The sequence below is a fragment of the Semicossyphus pulcher genome, unplaced genomic scaffold (assembly GCF_022749685.1).
Source record: "Semicossyphus pulcher isolate SPU_LCO1_2020_fin unplaced genomic scaffold, fSemPul1.0.p SCAF_18, whole genome shotgun sequence".
Classification (NCBI taxonomy): Eukaryota; Metazoa; Chordata; class Actinopteri; order Labriformes; family Labridae; genus Semicossyphus; species Semicossyphus pulcher.
In genome coordinates this window covers 19,780,482-19,797,098 of record NW_027211691.1, presented here as the reverse complement: position 1 = coordinate 19,797,098, position 16,617 = coordinate 19,780,482, and positions in this window count along the sequence as shown.

Genomic DNA, 16,617 nt, shown 5'->3' with positions numbered 1-16,617 from the left:
TCTTCTCTAGAGATTAAAGATTTGCAGCGTTTCTCTGAGCTATGAGTTTTAACCACATTACGCTTCTGGCCGCACCATCACTCAGTGATGTCAGGGCTGGTATTTCTTCTCTGGCAGCTGCAGCGGCTCAGCTTTGTGGCCTCCAGTAGAGATGTGTTAACTGAGGTAAACTTATCCTGCTTCCCTCTTTCTCCTCCACCTTTCAGCGTGTCTGGCGTCAGCTGCTTCACTGCTCTGTTATCGTGTTACATATTGCCAGTAATCAGGGCAGTCCTCTGACGCAGACTTCATCTCAGTCTGTGGTGTGCATGGATTTGGTTCACGGCGAGTTCAACCCTCACTGGTGAGAGATGTTTTCTCCAAAGTCCCCTTTAGAACTTCTACTTAGCTGCAAACTTTTTATTTAGTCTCACAATGTGTTTTTTATTTATTTATGAAATCTGTGTGTGGGTAAAGTTTCAGTGAATATATCTCCATTTTTAATCTTAAAGGGCCAGTTCGCCGATTTTCAACCTCAGTCCTATCATGCTATTACGGGGAGCTAATGCCATTATGGTAGCAAAAAAATGCAATTTAGCTCTTTGCCTTTGGAGGACACTCTCCGCTTCTCTAATGGGCCCTGGAAAACCTCCGTCAGACTACGTAAAATGCATCATCTGGTGGAGGCCAGGGAGCTCGCTAAACTACACTTCCTCAATCTAGGACGCCCGCCTCCGATGTCATGTCTCATTCAAAATCGTCAGGTTTGAAATGTAGACTGCAGACCTGAAGAGTTTTTAGACGATCCACCGGTATATTCTCGCCGTATTTCTGATTCTCGCTCTGAGTTGTTGCCTGCAGTGAAACGGTAGTATTTCACTCCAGTGTCTCTCGCCGGGCCGTTCCTTCAGAGGGAGGGGCGCAATGCACGCTGGGTGTTGTAGGAATGTAGATGCTATGGCGTCAGTTTCAAATATTATTGCTTCTATCGATTACAGAGAGAGAGCACCAGCTTTGACTGACAGCGGCTTTTTCCAGGGGAGAATTGCTCCTTTAAGGGGAGTCATTTTCTTAATTTAAGTCCTCAGCTTTACTTTCTTACAGGATGCTCAAACTTATTTCATATATGGATTATAATACATAAGAAACCGCCAAGCTGTCTGTTCACATTTCTGACTTAATTCTTGAGTAAAAAAACTCACTTAAACTGACTTACTTCTTGCAGCGTGCCCCCCTCTGCTGTCGGCTCTACCCAGACTTTTACTTCCATTAGCTGCCCATCTGTTCAACCTTTCTCAACAGACTTCCTTTGACTAATTTGATGTTCATTTCGTCGCCTCCACTTGAATTACATCCTGTCTTCACTGGAAAATTGCTCCTGCAAATGGTCTCTGAGCGAGACAAATATTCGTCTGATGCACAAAACCACAACCCTCTTTTGAATGTTTACTCTAAAACTAACCGGGATAACGTCTAATCGTCAGAGCGCCGCTCATCAGTTCCTCCCTGTCAGGCTTGTATTTTTTTTGGTGAAAGAGTTCAGCTGAGTTTCCTAATTAGAGAAGCCTCAGAGTGATTGAATGATGTGAACCACGGTAAACTAACAGTCTAATCACTCTCATCTGCTGCTGCGCGGGCCTCGGGTTGAGCAGGAGGTCCTCAAGTTTTTGCTTGGCGACGTTTCAAGCACATCTGATCAGAGGAGATAAGTGGCAGATTGCCAAGGAAGTGTCAAACTTCGCAGCGGTGATTGACAGGTGGCAACTAGTGTCCGTACGTCCACCGTAGCTCTCCTGCTGTTTGTGTTTGCTGTTTGAAGCTTTTCCAATCTTAACTTTGCTTGTTGAGTGAAAACAAACCTCCAGCCATACATACTGAAGACAGAGGTGTGCGCCCTTATTAAAAATACTCCACGCTGCGAGCGCAGGGAGGTGCAGTCCAGGCCCTTGAAAGCGCCCCTCTTTCTGGCCCTGCGGAGAATTTCAATTTCCCCCACTAGTCTGTGATCGCTCAGCATGCCGGCGTCCTGCATCCGGCCCCTCTGGGTAAAGGCACAGGGAAGATTGGCTCCAACTGTTCAGGTTTCAAAGATGGTTTCAGTGCCTTCCATTAGGACCGTCTGTCAATCACAGTAGCCTCGCAAAACAAAAGCGTGAAGCATCAGTGTTTGCCGGGTGCTCTCAGAATCATTGTTGTCCCTCAAAATCCACTCGTCCGGAGAACAGGAAGCAGTTCACCTGATGAGCCTGGAAATAGAAACAATCAATGCAGAAGGGCCCTTGATGCTAATAACAAGTATGTGTGCGCACATGGATGGAAAACATTTCATAGTTATAATCAGAGACTGACTGTGTTTCTAGATAAGAGTTTCCGATGTATATTAAAAGGGCCGGCTCATTTTTCAATTTATAATTTTTCCATGAATGAAAGAGAACAACACTGTCTGCGACTGATTAAATAATTAAAAAATTGATTAAAGACAATCTCCCCTTACTCTACACCACCTGCCTGTTGTGAGTAGGGTCTATACAATGGACGAAGGGTTGGCCACCCCTGCCATAGACTGTATAAAAAGATGGACGACATGACAGCTCCCTAAAAGTGAAGCCAAACCCTCTCTATCGCCCCCTGCTGACTGGCTGCAGTATAGGTCATAAAGCCCGCCTCCTCCATGTTAACAGATGGGACATGAGTCAAACTATAAAATCAAAATACAAGTCAAATAAATGTTTCTCCAACATGGTTTCTGTCATTATAGTTAGTTCTTATCATGCTGATTCAAGTGTTAATTTTTCTGACAAGTTTATTTTTAATTAGTTATTTGATGCTGTCAAATGATGATTGACAGCTCTGTTGACAAATCCGGCTCCTGCAGCCGATCTGTTCTGGATTAGCAGAGTAGAGGAGGAACAGCGAGAGGAGACGTAACTAAAACAATCACTATAGTCATTGAAGTTTACATATCTGTGAACGTTAACCTCAGACCAACACAAGAAGCTGTTCTGCTGTTAAACACGCAGGCATGCAGGATCCTTTCTTTTTTTCCGGTAACTTAAGTCTGTGTTTTGGTTAGCGGAAGTGGCTACGGCGGCGTCACCCGCCGATCTCTACTGCGCAACTCTGGCTCCAAATTACGTCACCATCGCAAGATGGCAGCGCCTATCACAGGGGCTGTTTTGGCATCAATTCCGTACAATGAGAGCAGATGGGATGGAGACGTGTCGTCCATGTTTATATACAGTCTTTACACACGCTATAGTTATAATGTCGGAACTCTGTTTAACGTTTTTGGTCCTTATTTAAAGTTAAAACAACATGTTTGATAGCTATTTAGCTACAGTCAGAAGAAAGCTAACGCTAGCATTCAGCCACTTAATAACATTAGGGTAAACTAGAAAGTGACTGAAAGCTACTATAACCGTTTGGTAGTGGTTCATGATACAATAGGAAAGGTGTAAATTCCTAGCTAATGTCTTGTTAGCTAACATAATGTAAGCTAACATAATGTTAGACGGGAATTCACAACCAATTCCTTTCAAGCATTATGTTAGCAAGTGGTTGAATGCTAGCATTAGCCGCGGTCTAACAGTAGCTAATGGGTTATAAAATATGTTGTTTTACATTGAAATATGGCTCAAGTCCCTTCAGCCTTTCATCACCAGCGAAGTGAAATGTAGTAATAACGTGAGCTTCCTACCCTGAGCGCTCCATCAGAGGAAAATGGCCGCTGTGTAAGTGGTGCTCGTGTCAATTCGTAGGAAGGGGCAATTTTCTAAAACATACTGCTGATGAAGAAGGCCAGAGGAGACATACAGAGAGAGAAACGAAAGCTACTTGGTACAGTGAGAGAGCAGAGGTGTCGGAGTATGTACGGATAATAAGGTGGAGAGTAAAGTAAAACTAAAATGTTGATATAGGAAGTAGCCTTCACGTGTACACTGTAAGAAACACTGAATGATTATTGTGAGACAATATTTGAGCCTGAATATCTGAGGAAAACAAAGAAGAACGGTTCGGGTCCTTGGAGCCTCATCGACAGTGTTTTAGTTGTTGATCACACCTGAAGACGATCACTTTCCGAGGCTGTGAATGTGTGATGCCTCCAGCCGCACAATGTAATAACCTTGTGTATGAAAAGTGGGACAAAAAGCCTTTCTGTGTGAGCAGCTCTCATACTTCTGTTGTCTTCTTCATCTACTGTAACTTTAAATACACCTACAGGGCTATGCTGTATGCTGTTTCCTCATTTAAAAGCATGATACTCTTGTTTACATATTTTACACATTGGATTGCTGTAGCTGTTTGTCAATGACTGCACCGTGCTACCTTTCAGTGTCATTAGCATCTGTCTGATGTCCTTAATACCTGCTGCTTAATGTGCTCTGACATCTGTTGGCGCCTCTGTTTGCTGACGCCGTTTCATCTCTCCATCGCTCGCGCCGTTCATTTCAGTTTGCACATCACTTCTGTCCCCGCTGTTTGCACGTTTCTTTGGATGTCTGAGTTAACGCATCACCGTTATCTTTGCAATTTGCACATCACTTGTGACATTTGCATTTTTCTGTAGCTTCAATCTAATGGAAACAATAGCTGGCAGGGAGGAAGGTGAAAAGATTAGGCAGATGCAAATGCGAGGTACTCGTGTTTGAATTAAAATGCAACAAAAGTGCACTAAAATGAAACCTCAAATTTGTCTATTATGGCACAAAGTGTTTATTTTTTATGGGATATATTATAACTGTTTTAAGCTGTTTGAAGGACCTTGTTGAGTATTAAGTGCTTTGATTATTTATTACAGAGAGGATGGATAAATACTAAAATGAATTAAAGATTACAAAAGAAGACCTGTTCACTACTTCTTAACCAACTAACACCCTCAAAGATCAAAAGAATAGTTTGTGACTTCTGGCCAATCTCTACGGTGGCTCTGAGGAGCCAAAATACAATATCATAAGACAAAACACATTAGCAAAAAAGCAACAACATTTTAGAGGACATCTTGATATTGAGAATAAGATTAAATGAATGTCCTGCATTGAAATATCTCATTACTATTATAATCTCTTTCTTCAGCCTCCAAACTCTGCTTACAATTCTCACAATGTCACTGCTGAGGCGTCGCGAAGTGGGTAACAGGAAACAGGAAATTACTTTGACCTTTGCCAAGGAGGTCAAGACAAAAGGAGATATGATGGTCCAGTCGGTGCAAGAGGCTTCTACCACAGTAAAACTACAAATACCACAGAGTAAAAAGAGGGCAAAACCACCTAATTAAAGTATACAACGGTCAAAGTACTTGTCCATTCTGACCGACAGATCATCATATATCTCATTATTAGATAGTTCATATCAGTGTAAAAAGGCATTAGTCGTATTTAACTGTTACAGCTGATTTTTTTTTTTTCACTGTTAGACAGTTTAGTTGATTGTTTCTCAATCAATGGATCGGGCCCTTACAAAGAGTAACAACATAAATCTGAGTGGATGTGGTGATAAGGTGAGGTAAGAGGTGATGTCACCTCGTCATCAGGCGTCTGAAACATGGCAGGGTGCTACAAGAAGACACCGTCTTCTTTTTTATGGGGTTTTCAAAGCCTACAATGTTTTATCAAGTAATATCCTGATTTTGAAGGTAACAATAGCTGTCAGATAAATTAAGTTGTTAGTATAGAATAAAATGGAACTAGTCAAGAGCTTAAAAATTGCATTGCAATAGTGCTTACTTTTACCAACTTCCACTTACAGCTAACACACAACATTTAATGCTAACTTTTTGGTTCCGGAATATTTTTCAAATTAAACGAGGTAAATTCACTCGTAAAGGTAATACATAGTTAGAGTTGGGCAAGCTAAGCAAGCTACTGAAATGTATTGAGCTAAGCTAACAGTTAGTCTACATTAAATTAGGCTTTGCTACACTAAGGCTACCCCTCAGAGAAATGTAGCGAGCTAAGCTAACAGTAAGTCTACATTAAATTAAGCTTCGCTACACTGAGGCTACCCCTCAGAGAAATGTAGCGAGCTAAGCTAACAGTTAGTCTACATTAAATTAAGCTTCGCTACACTGAAGCTACCCCTCAGAGAAATGTAGCGAGCTAAGCTAACAGTTAGTCTACATTAAATTAGGCTTCGCTACACTGAAGCTACCCCTCAGAGAAATGTAGCGAGCTAAGCTAACAGTACGTCTACATTAAATTAAGCTTCGCTACACTGAAGCTACCCCTCAGAGAAATGTAGCGAGCTAAGCTAACAGTACGTCTACATTAAATTAAGCTTCGCTACACTGAAGCCACCACTCAGAGAAATGTAGCGAGCTAAGCTAAAGCAACCCGGCAAAAGTAGCTAGCTATTTTTAAGCTACTCTCTTTTACAGTGAACCCATTTTCTTCCAAGTCAATGCTGTTATTACGGTATTATTAGCGGGGCCGCTCTGTACTTAAATAAGTAGTAATAGCTACATTTATTTCAAGCTAACACTTTTAGCCAAAGAAATAGACATAATTTCATTGCCTTATAATATTGTATAGTGTGGCTCAATTTACCCCACAGCATTTGGCTCGACTGGATAGCATAGCCAACATGTTGGATAAAAAAAGGCCCATTACCCAACCACTGTACATAGTTAATTAATCCTGGGAAAGCAGGCCACAACAAGACATTGCTGCATTTTTAGGAAACACATGGGGCTGTACATTGTTGATCAATTTCACAAGACTAGACAGTGCTACTTTAAGACATTGTATTTTGTTAAACAATCAGTTTGTACCTGACGTGTTTAACGTTGAGTACTCATTGATCTGAGTTCTGCTGCACGGTGCCCATGAAAGATTTACGAACACAGGCGGCGGTGTACGTACAGTACCTGTTCAATTCCTCAGAGGTGTACAACACAAGCTCTGAAACTAGCCATGAATATTTCAGGATGCTAATTTCAGCTTCCCAGAGGATCATTTGAATTTTAAAAAGGCTGTCTTCTATGAGAGGTGACAGGAAGAAGAGATGAAGATTGTGAAGCAGCACGAGCCAAACATACAGCCAATTCAATCTCACAATAGTCGCTGTCACCGCCGCCATCACAAAACTTCTGCCTGAATTGATTCTGTTCTGTTTCCCTGTTTGCTGATGCAGATATTGGTTTGTGTAACACGACACATTGACTCTGCACAGAGGCGAATAAACATCCCTCAGAACTAATTCCAATCCCAGAGAGTGACGTGTGATTTTCTACTCGGGTGCCAAATTAAACATCCCACTGTGACTGATACATCGTTCACTCGCAGTGTTGTGGTTTAGCTCTTCGCAGGGTTGAGATTACAACTCCAGCGATTGAACGTTTCCCCCCTCTTGTTGTAACTTTCAGACAGTCTGCGGTTTAATCTGACGCTGTCAAGAGTCGTCTTTTCGCAGCAAACACATCAAAGACTCTCGGAGTGAATCTGTGTTCTCCTAGGTGCACATTATTCAAATAGGCGAACTTGCTTCTCATAGTACGGCTTCTACATCTCAGCTTCTGCGGCTGACATGTCGGCGTGGAGCGGGGGAATAGGAGATGAGTTTCTAGTGTCACTCACGGCAGCATCCAGTGGGAAACTGCAGTGTCTCTGAAAAGGGACTAAAAGATGAGACGCAGTGCAGAGATAACTGTGTCTACTTCACATCATGCAGTGTTTGGCAGGAGAGCACAGACCTCTTCCACAGCTTGCACCACTGGCCCTTTTCCCCCCTAGCTCTGACTGTGATGTACACAGCCTGGTGTGAGAAGTGTGTGTGCGTGTGTGTGTGTGTGTGTGTGTGGGAGAGCTTTACATAAATTCATGAGACTATTTGGCCCTAATTAAAATCCATAAACAAGCGAAGTGCAAGTTCATCTGCAGTTCACAGCAAAATGTCTCATTGATTTCCTGTGTTCTTGTAATAGCCGAGGAATTCTGAATGGTGGCCTTTCAGGGCAAATTCATCGTTTTACAAATAATCTTCGCCCTCCGGAAAATCATTCTCTAAATGGATATTCATGCTACAGAGGTTTTATATCTAAACCTTTGTTTTCAGTATCTCACATTTTGGTTGTATTGTTTAATGGGAAATGTGTACAGATATCCTACTTCCTGCAAAGCAGCCACAATTTGCCGCAGCATTATGGCTCTATGGATGGCACTGTATAGCCGCTTTCCCATTGGTCAAAAAACCCACTAACACCTGCTAACACCTGGCTTTTTTGCTCAGTAAAACGATCAACATTGATGGGAACACAAAACCTGTGTCGACATGCTAATCTCCGCCCCCTTTCCAGCGCGATGCTATGCTCCGTCGGTAACTTCTGCAACTCCTTTTCATCTCAGCTACAAATTCCGCCCCTCTCCGTCCAAGCTTCGTTACAAAACATCGTTACAAATTCGACGAGTTTGATACACAGACTGAATGAGTAATAGATACAATAAAGACCTAATCACCGTAATATCTTCACTGTTTCGGGCGCATGTGGACGTCAGACAGTGACGCAGCAGAAAAGAGACCGAAAGCAGGATCCTCCACTAGCAGTGGGAAAAGAGACAATCGGCATCTATGTGCAGGTCTTCCCGGGAAAAGGGTATATGTTGGTTGGTCGGTCCCCCACTTTGGTCCGACCAAAATATCTCTAAAAATATTGGATGGATTCCATTGAAATTTGGTACAGCCATTTAAGGTCTCCTAAGGAAGAATCCTAAAGACTTTGGTGATCTGGTGTTTTGGTGATGACTGTTCATCTGGCGCCACCAACAAGTCGAAATTGACACTTCTACTGTGAAATATCTCAAGAATTATTGAGAGAATTCACACCTAGTTTCAGTGCAGGCATTCATAGTTCATAGTAATGACTCTTATGTTCCTGTGACTTTTCCTCTAGCTCCACCATGAGGTTGACTTTCATGGTTTTGAATCAAACTTTTAAAAAATCAGTTGGATTGCTTTGAAATTTGCCCCAATCCCTTTTTGAAATCTGTTTAACGCCTTAAGTTTTCCTCTAGGGGCATCAACAGGACATATTTTTGAATTTGTTAAGGCTTCAACCTCAGTTCACTTGTGTTTGGTGCTACTTCGCAAATGATGCCATGCTAACATGCTGAAATGACAAAGTTTGCATGGAAACACAACTGCTAAACATCATGTTAGAAATTTTATTTTGGTCACTGAGAGCCTATTAGCATGCTGACTTAAGCATTTAGCTGAAAGTACCACTGTGCTAGCATTTCTGGGGACCCCTTGGGTGGAGGCATCCTGGAGAGGGGGACAACGCAATGGTTTTAAGTCTGGGGATAACGGTACACATTTTAAACGATGTCTTATAAGGTATTCTACAGTCGTTTGTACCAAGAAGTGCCAAAAGTACTACAGAGAGAAGTCCAAACCCATACAACCTTTACAAACTGGCCTATCGCAGCTTAAGTGGATGTCAGATTGTACCATTCAAAAACTCTTAAAATGCCAGGTTATAAGGGGTTCTGAAGGGGTTGTGAGGCTATGCGGCCAACAAGCATTTCAAATGGAGTACACCGACTGCTTTTGTCTTGCTGTATTACCATTGCACTTAATCCCCAATTTCACTCAATATATACCACATAAATGAGATCTGCTTCGCTGGTTTGTCGAGTAAAAACATAAAACCAGATCATGTTTTCAATTCCATCTGTCCCCTGAGGTTTTCAGCATGTCCTTATTGTCGTACCGCCATCATTTCCTGCCTGGCTGACACACAGTTGTGCTTGGAGGCCTGGCCTGAAGCTCCGCAGGCCACAGAGACTCCGACTTCAAAGGGAGTCAGAATAAGAGTGACCAGTGGCTGAATGTTCCCTGCATAATTCTCTGGCAGGGCTGAGTTTTTGTGTTCCCTGCTTTGTTTAGGTTGCAAGCTTGACCCGGAGGCAGTGTGATGTTGTCTGGAAAGATTTCTTGTTTCCCAATTTCTAAGGAACAGCAGATGTTTCTCTATTTGTGATACACTCAGCGTACCTTAAAAGAATCGGACTGTCGATGCCTTAACAGCCAAATCGCTGAAATTATGAACATTTGAAACAGAATTATGCACAGTAAGCAGTCCTGTCTTACGATTTGTTGGAGGAAATCTTTCATTTTTCAAGTTCAAAATTGCTTAGGCAAGACCGGTGGGGAATAAAATAAGAGATAAGGACAGTGGATTCCCTGTTAAGATGTGTCTGCAGCGCACGGAGAATGTTGAGATTAAAACATACTTTGATGAAAAATGGAATTATGAACACAGGCTTGTCCTCACTGAAGGATGCCTCAACAGAAAACGGGGCTGCCTTCCTGAGCCTTGAAGTAAATCCCTTGACATCTCCTGATGTGATTTTTAATTAATTCTGAAGTTTCTTGCAAAAACACGGAAACTTTCCCCTCTCAGGGAACATCCTTTTTAAGGGCATGTCTTCCTTCAGCTGCAAAACGCCAACCAAATCAATTACACTGCATTATGCTAACCGCACCTACGGTGAGGTTGTGCCAAAAGTTACTACTTGGTTTGATGTCATCTGATTAAATAAACGTGTCAACCAGTGATTTGTATTTCCAACGCCTTCAGTAGCTTTTTCCTGCCATGGTTTGGATCCACTCGTCTCTGGCAGCACAGCTAGTGCTAATTACAACGTATGTAGTAATTTGGAGAGATAATCTAAGCCTTCCATATTTATGAAGGCCTTGGCTGAAGAAAGCCTCAAACACATTTGCAGACTTGGAGAGAAACGCTCAATTTGCATCAGGTCTGGTTACTGAAAAGTCCTTGGCAAATCCTGATCCTAATTATAGTTGAGCTCTTCATTGGACGACAACTTGTTCCTTGTTGACATGAAAACTGCTATTCTGCGAGACGTCTTCTTCCATCAGTAATGTAACGGAGCCAAAGTGACGTTGTGTTTATAAGTGCTGAAAGGAGGCCAGTCAATCTACTCAGCACTGTCTCTGCACACTGACACACACTGAAGCACAGTGGAAGTAGATCACTGCGGCAATTAGTGAAGTTCAACAGCAGCAAAAACAAGACTTTTAACTGCTACTAAATTGGTCTTTTATTATTTATGAGAATATTTAACGTGATCTAGCAAAAAAATTAAAGTTGAAGCTGAAATGTGAACAATTTGAAAATGTCTGACTTTGGTGCCCCCCAGTGGTAGAAACAACAAATAACTTACCTAAGAATAATTGATACATACTTTAATGAAAGGAATAGTTCAACATCTTGGGATACTTTTTAGCTTCCTCAGCAAAAGGTAGATTAGAAATTGATACCAGTCTTCATCCAGCTAGCTTAGCTTAGCATAAAGACTGTTTAACAAGTGTTAAAATTACCGTTTTTTTGTTTTTAAGGAGTTGATCTGCCAGACTATATTTTGCTCAGGTAAAACATTCTGACCCAGGTTAGCTGTTTCTCCCTTTTTGGCTGACACAAGGGTCTGTATGTACTTATATAGCGCTTTCTAGTCTTTGCCACTCAAAGCTGCATTCAACCATTCACACACACATTCATACACTAACGGCAGAGGCTGCTACGTAAAGTGACCAGTCATCACATTCATACCCGTTGGCAATTTGGGGTTCAGTGTCTTGCCCAAGGACACTTCGACATGTAGCCTGTGGGAGCTGGGGATCGGACCTCCGACCTTCCGATTGAAAGACGACCGACTCTACCACTGAGCCACATCCGTATGTAACTGACTGAGTGACGGTCCTTTCACAGCTATAGAGAGAGAGAGTTGCGACATCGCAATGGTGGATCATGGAGCATATTGGACCTCCACTGACGCGACTCTCTCTCTATATGGCTCTGGATACTTTGTTCAGGGAGTAGGCTGCTCATCCGCTGTCACTCACCTTCGCCGCAGCACGCACCTGCTTTCAAACACGTTGTCATCGGCCTCATAAGGACAGTCCTTGCAACACATTGCCCACAAAAGCGCACATTGACCTGATGCGGTCAGCCACACACTATGTTTTTGACCTACTCTTGTTATGCTAGCTAAGCTAAGCTAATTTCCTGTCGGATGTAGCTATTGTGATATCTTGTAATCTCGGCAAGAGACAAATAACAACTATTCCTTCGAATTTCTGTAATAAAACTAACAGAACAAAATATCTGCACACCATCATTATGAAATCAACCAAGTCTCTCTAATGGGAATTCTCTGCTATGTGAATGTGAATATGCATGACAGAATAAAAAGGCACATTCAGGACAGATTTCCACTTTTGGAGTCACAGAGAAATATTCTTTTTAGTCTTCTGAATATTTTTTCTTTACTATGAACCCTTCATGTTACACCCCCGTCCTCTTTTTGTTCCACTTTAAGGTTTTTAGAGAAACGGCACCAGTTTTCAAACTTTCATCTCTCCCTACATGTGTGAAATAAACACCGATTTCTAAACGGGTTCTGCATGAAAAAGAAAAGCAATGTGATTAAAATTTCTAACCAAACAAACAGCGCCTGGTCCCATTCAAACAGGCAGTGTTGATGCTGCACGTGCTTATCATTTACTTATCATTTTTATGTAAATGTGGCAGCAGCAGCAGCAGCCAGGCGGCCTTTTAAACAGAGCGTGCAAGAGAAATCTACATGTGTTACAATAGCTCTGTGATTTACACAGACTGCAGGAGGTGAGTGAAACCAACCGTCCAACAGCCTGTCAGGCGGCTCAACCCTTGACAAGGAAAAAATCACATCATAGCCTGCTTGGATTGATTAGCTTCAGGCTCCTGCCTCTTGATTGGCAGCTTCAATTCTGCTCCACTCAGCAGGGTAACATAGTATCGAGTGTCAAAGTGCTCCACTGATTGAGCTCCACCGACCACAGCGAGGACAGGGGGAAAGTTGGAGAAAATTTTTAAATGTATGCCACCAGGCTGGATATTGGTATGAACATTTCCATATCAGAGCGGCAGCTGCCATTGAGGACACTGAGGTCATGTCCTCAGGGGGGGGGAAACTTCTGGGTTTTTACACCCTGGAGAAAATTAACATCCTGTAGTTAAAAATGTTCACACTTTTGGGGGGCGGATTTGAACATTTCTACATGCTTTAAGTGAAGTTTAACTGTGTTTAGGCTTAATAAATAAAGTACTCACTATCTCTAACAGGATGTACTATCTCAGAGAAGGAGAGGGGTTGTCATGGGGGTGTTAGACTCTTTCAACTTGCAGAGTAAAATGTGACTTTACCGCAGTAATTGCTCCAATATGGTTGCATTGACAAGAAAAAGTAGATATTCGAAAATGTTCAGATCACTGCTTTGTCCATCCATCCGTCCGTCCGTCCGTCCATCCAGTATCTATACAGTTACAGGCAGCTGGAGCTGGGCAAGAGGCGGGGTACACCCTGGACTGATCGCCAGTCAATCACAGGGCTGACACAGAGAGACAGACAACCTTTCCCGCCCATATTCAACCTACGGGCAGTTTTAGAGTCATCAATTAACCTAATGAGCATGTCTTTGGACTGTGGGAGGAAGCCAGAGTACCCGTAGAGAAGCCGCACATGCACCGGGAGAACTCTACACAACTCCACACAAAGGCCCCCTACATCCGACCCGGGATTTTAACCAGGAACCGTCTTGCGGTGTACTTACCATCGCACCACTGTGCTGCCTATCACTAGCAAACATTTCACACTCCTTTATGGTTAGAGCTTCTGTAACTTTCTCGCTAATTAAACCTTTTCAGATTCCACAAATGTTTCATAGATTGGTTTATAGTGACAATTAGCTGCTCTTTGACTCTCTTGATAAGAAACTTACCTGTATTGTTAGCCAAATGCAACTGCTAGCAAGCTTAAATGCTCAAAATGAAAATGCTAACTGCTAAAGTTTACCATGTTTACCATTTTAGTTCAGGTTGTTAGCATGCTAACATTTGTTAATTAGCCTCAAAAACATAGTATAGCTGCATTTGATGGGAATGTCATTAGTTTTCCAGGTATCTCATTAATAAATAGTCATGGGCGTATAAAGAATGGCCTGATTATAGATCCAGATGAAACGTAATGTATCACCAAAGTTGTTAACAGTCATCCAGAGGGGTAGATAAATAGCTGTGCCAAATGTCATGGTATACCATCCAATAGCTATCAAGATATTTCCATTAAAAGCCCAAATGTCAACCTCACGGTGGCGCTAGAGGAAAGTGTAGGATTGTCAAAGTCATGAGGATTCATCATCTTGGCATTATGAATGTTGCTACCAAATTTTGTTCCAATACAACCAATTGATGTTGAGATATTTCTGGGCCAAAATGGTGGAGCAGCCTGCCAACACTGCCATCCCTGTGTACAGAGCCTCACTGCTAAACAGAATCAAAGACTCTGCAGAGTAATTAACAATATCAATATTGTCTTAAAAAATGTGCTAAGTGAGAGTAATTTGCATCTCCGTAAGTATCGATCGCTTTTAACATCAATTAACACTTTCTGTTGTGTTATGCAGTTCAATTCACTTAGCATTTATAGCATGCTTAGCCCAGCATATCTGCTGTCTTCGTCTATTCATTAGGCTACTCTATACCATAGAGGTCACAGCTCCTGTTTGATAAGCTCGTCCTTCTGCCCTCTGCTCAGCTGATTTGATTAATCGACATCAATTAGAGCAGCTTAGGGAAGCGCGCAGGGAGAGCACAGTTATGCTGTCTTCACTGAATATATGGAAGACTGGGTGCTCAGAAAAGCACTGTCCTGTTCTGCATCAAATCCCCCCATTAACAAATCAGCTGCTACACATTCATGGCTGCTCATACATTAAGAATATATCTGTGATTCTGTAATGATGGTTTGTGTCTAAAGGCAGGGTAATTTATTCCGCCAAGAACGACTTCTAGCCAAAGATCAGCCGAAGAAAACAAGCTTTTCTTGTTTCAGCAATTTCACATTCTTGGATAAATGGCAGCGGCAGAAAGCATTTGCATGGTTAGGCAGAGCGGGCCCATTTATCTTAATCAGGACTAATATCGCCATCAGGGAGATAGAGGGGCTGAGCTATCTATCACATTCCTCCCTGGTTTTCTTGGGGCAAAAAATTACTTTCGATCAATCTCCAGAAGCAGATAAGTCGACCGCAGAGACCTGGAGCTTCATTACTTCAAAGGAGGAGGGGATTTTTTTGGGGGGGAGCTGCCAGGTCAAATTCCATCTGGGATGAGCTATTAGCTATTTGAGACCACACAGTCTGCAGTGAATCAAAATGATCGCCATGGTAATGTTTCCCAAAACATCAGGGGTGCTCTTTTAGGTTTTATTCTGCAGGTTGCTCTCTTAACCTTACAGTATTGATTTCAAATACTGTGAGAGGGTGCAAAGCTAAGTCTAAGCTTACACTGCTGCTAGCATCATAACATATCATCCCATAATAATCTGAGGAAGGAACATTTAATATTGGGCAGGTGTCAGTATGCTGCTAATAAGATGCTAAGTAAATGTCAACAGATCTACATCGTAGACGTGTTCATCGGTCCTTTTCGATTACAACACTTTCATTTATCTGGTAGCCTAATAACACTTCATTTATTAACCCGCTAGACCTCGTAGAGCCCAAGACCACCCGCTACAAAAGGGAGAGTTCAGTTTGTTTGAAGTGGGGTTGTATGAGATACTCATCAATAGTAGGTGTACTGCATACAGTGGATGCCAGTCATCACGGCCCCGTTGTTTAGAAACCGGCCAGAGTGCCAGCACAGACTATCTAACGCCAACATCACTCAACAGTATAAAACACTTCACACATGAAGGACAACAACGTCCTCTGGTCCCCACCGTGAACGGCACTTTGTCGTTTCCATAATTTTGTATTTTCTTTAGTTTGAAGCAGCTGATCCGACACCGTACGATGCAGGCGTAGTGACACGTATGTGTTGCAGTGCACACAAAGTAGTACCAAATAAAGAGGTATTCTTACTGAAAAGTGAAACACTGTGAATTATTCAAATATAGCATACAATTGACACCACTATTGTTTTTTAGGTGAGACGTCCTTATAAGTAGATAAACTATCTGTTCCGGCGCATAGCCTAGCTTCCATGACAGCACACCGGCCGGTTTCAAAACACCGGGGCCGTGCTGACCAGCATCCACTGTATGTAGATCTATTGATCTAGTAAGTGTACTAGTATCTCATACAACCCCACTTCAAACAAACTGAACTATCCCTTTAATAGCACATAGGAATGATTGAGTTTTAAATCCTTTTAAGTCCCACTTCCTGTGGGTCTCAATTCAACTTCCACTAGAGAATCTAGAAAAGGCTCCACCCACTCAGCGTCTCCTTCTTTATTTGCTTACGAAATCCGTCATCTGTTACTGCGGGAGATTTTTTGGTGACACTAACAGCTCTTTTAACAGAACTGTGTTGGTTGAAGATTTCTCTTTTATTTAGAAAGGTTAGCAATATCCAACGAAGGATCTGTTTTGTTGTCAGATTTTAAATGTGGACTGAATGCGTTGGATCATATATTCTTTGGAGATAGCTTCTTACAATTGTTGTGTTGTCTGTTGTTTTTTTATTATTAGACTTAAACCCCACGTTAAGACTAGAATGCTACACATTTAGTATCAAATTCAAAAGAAGTTTTGTCTTTAAAAATAAAACCATAGAGCTGGGATAGAGCGGTGTGTT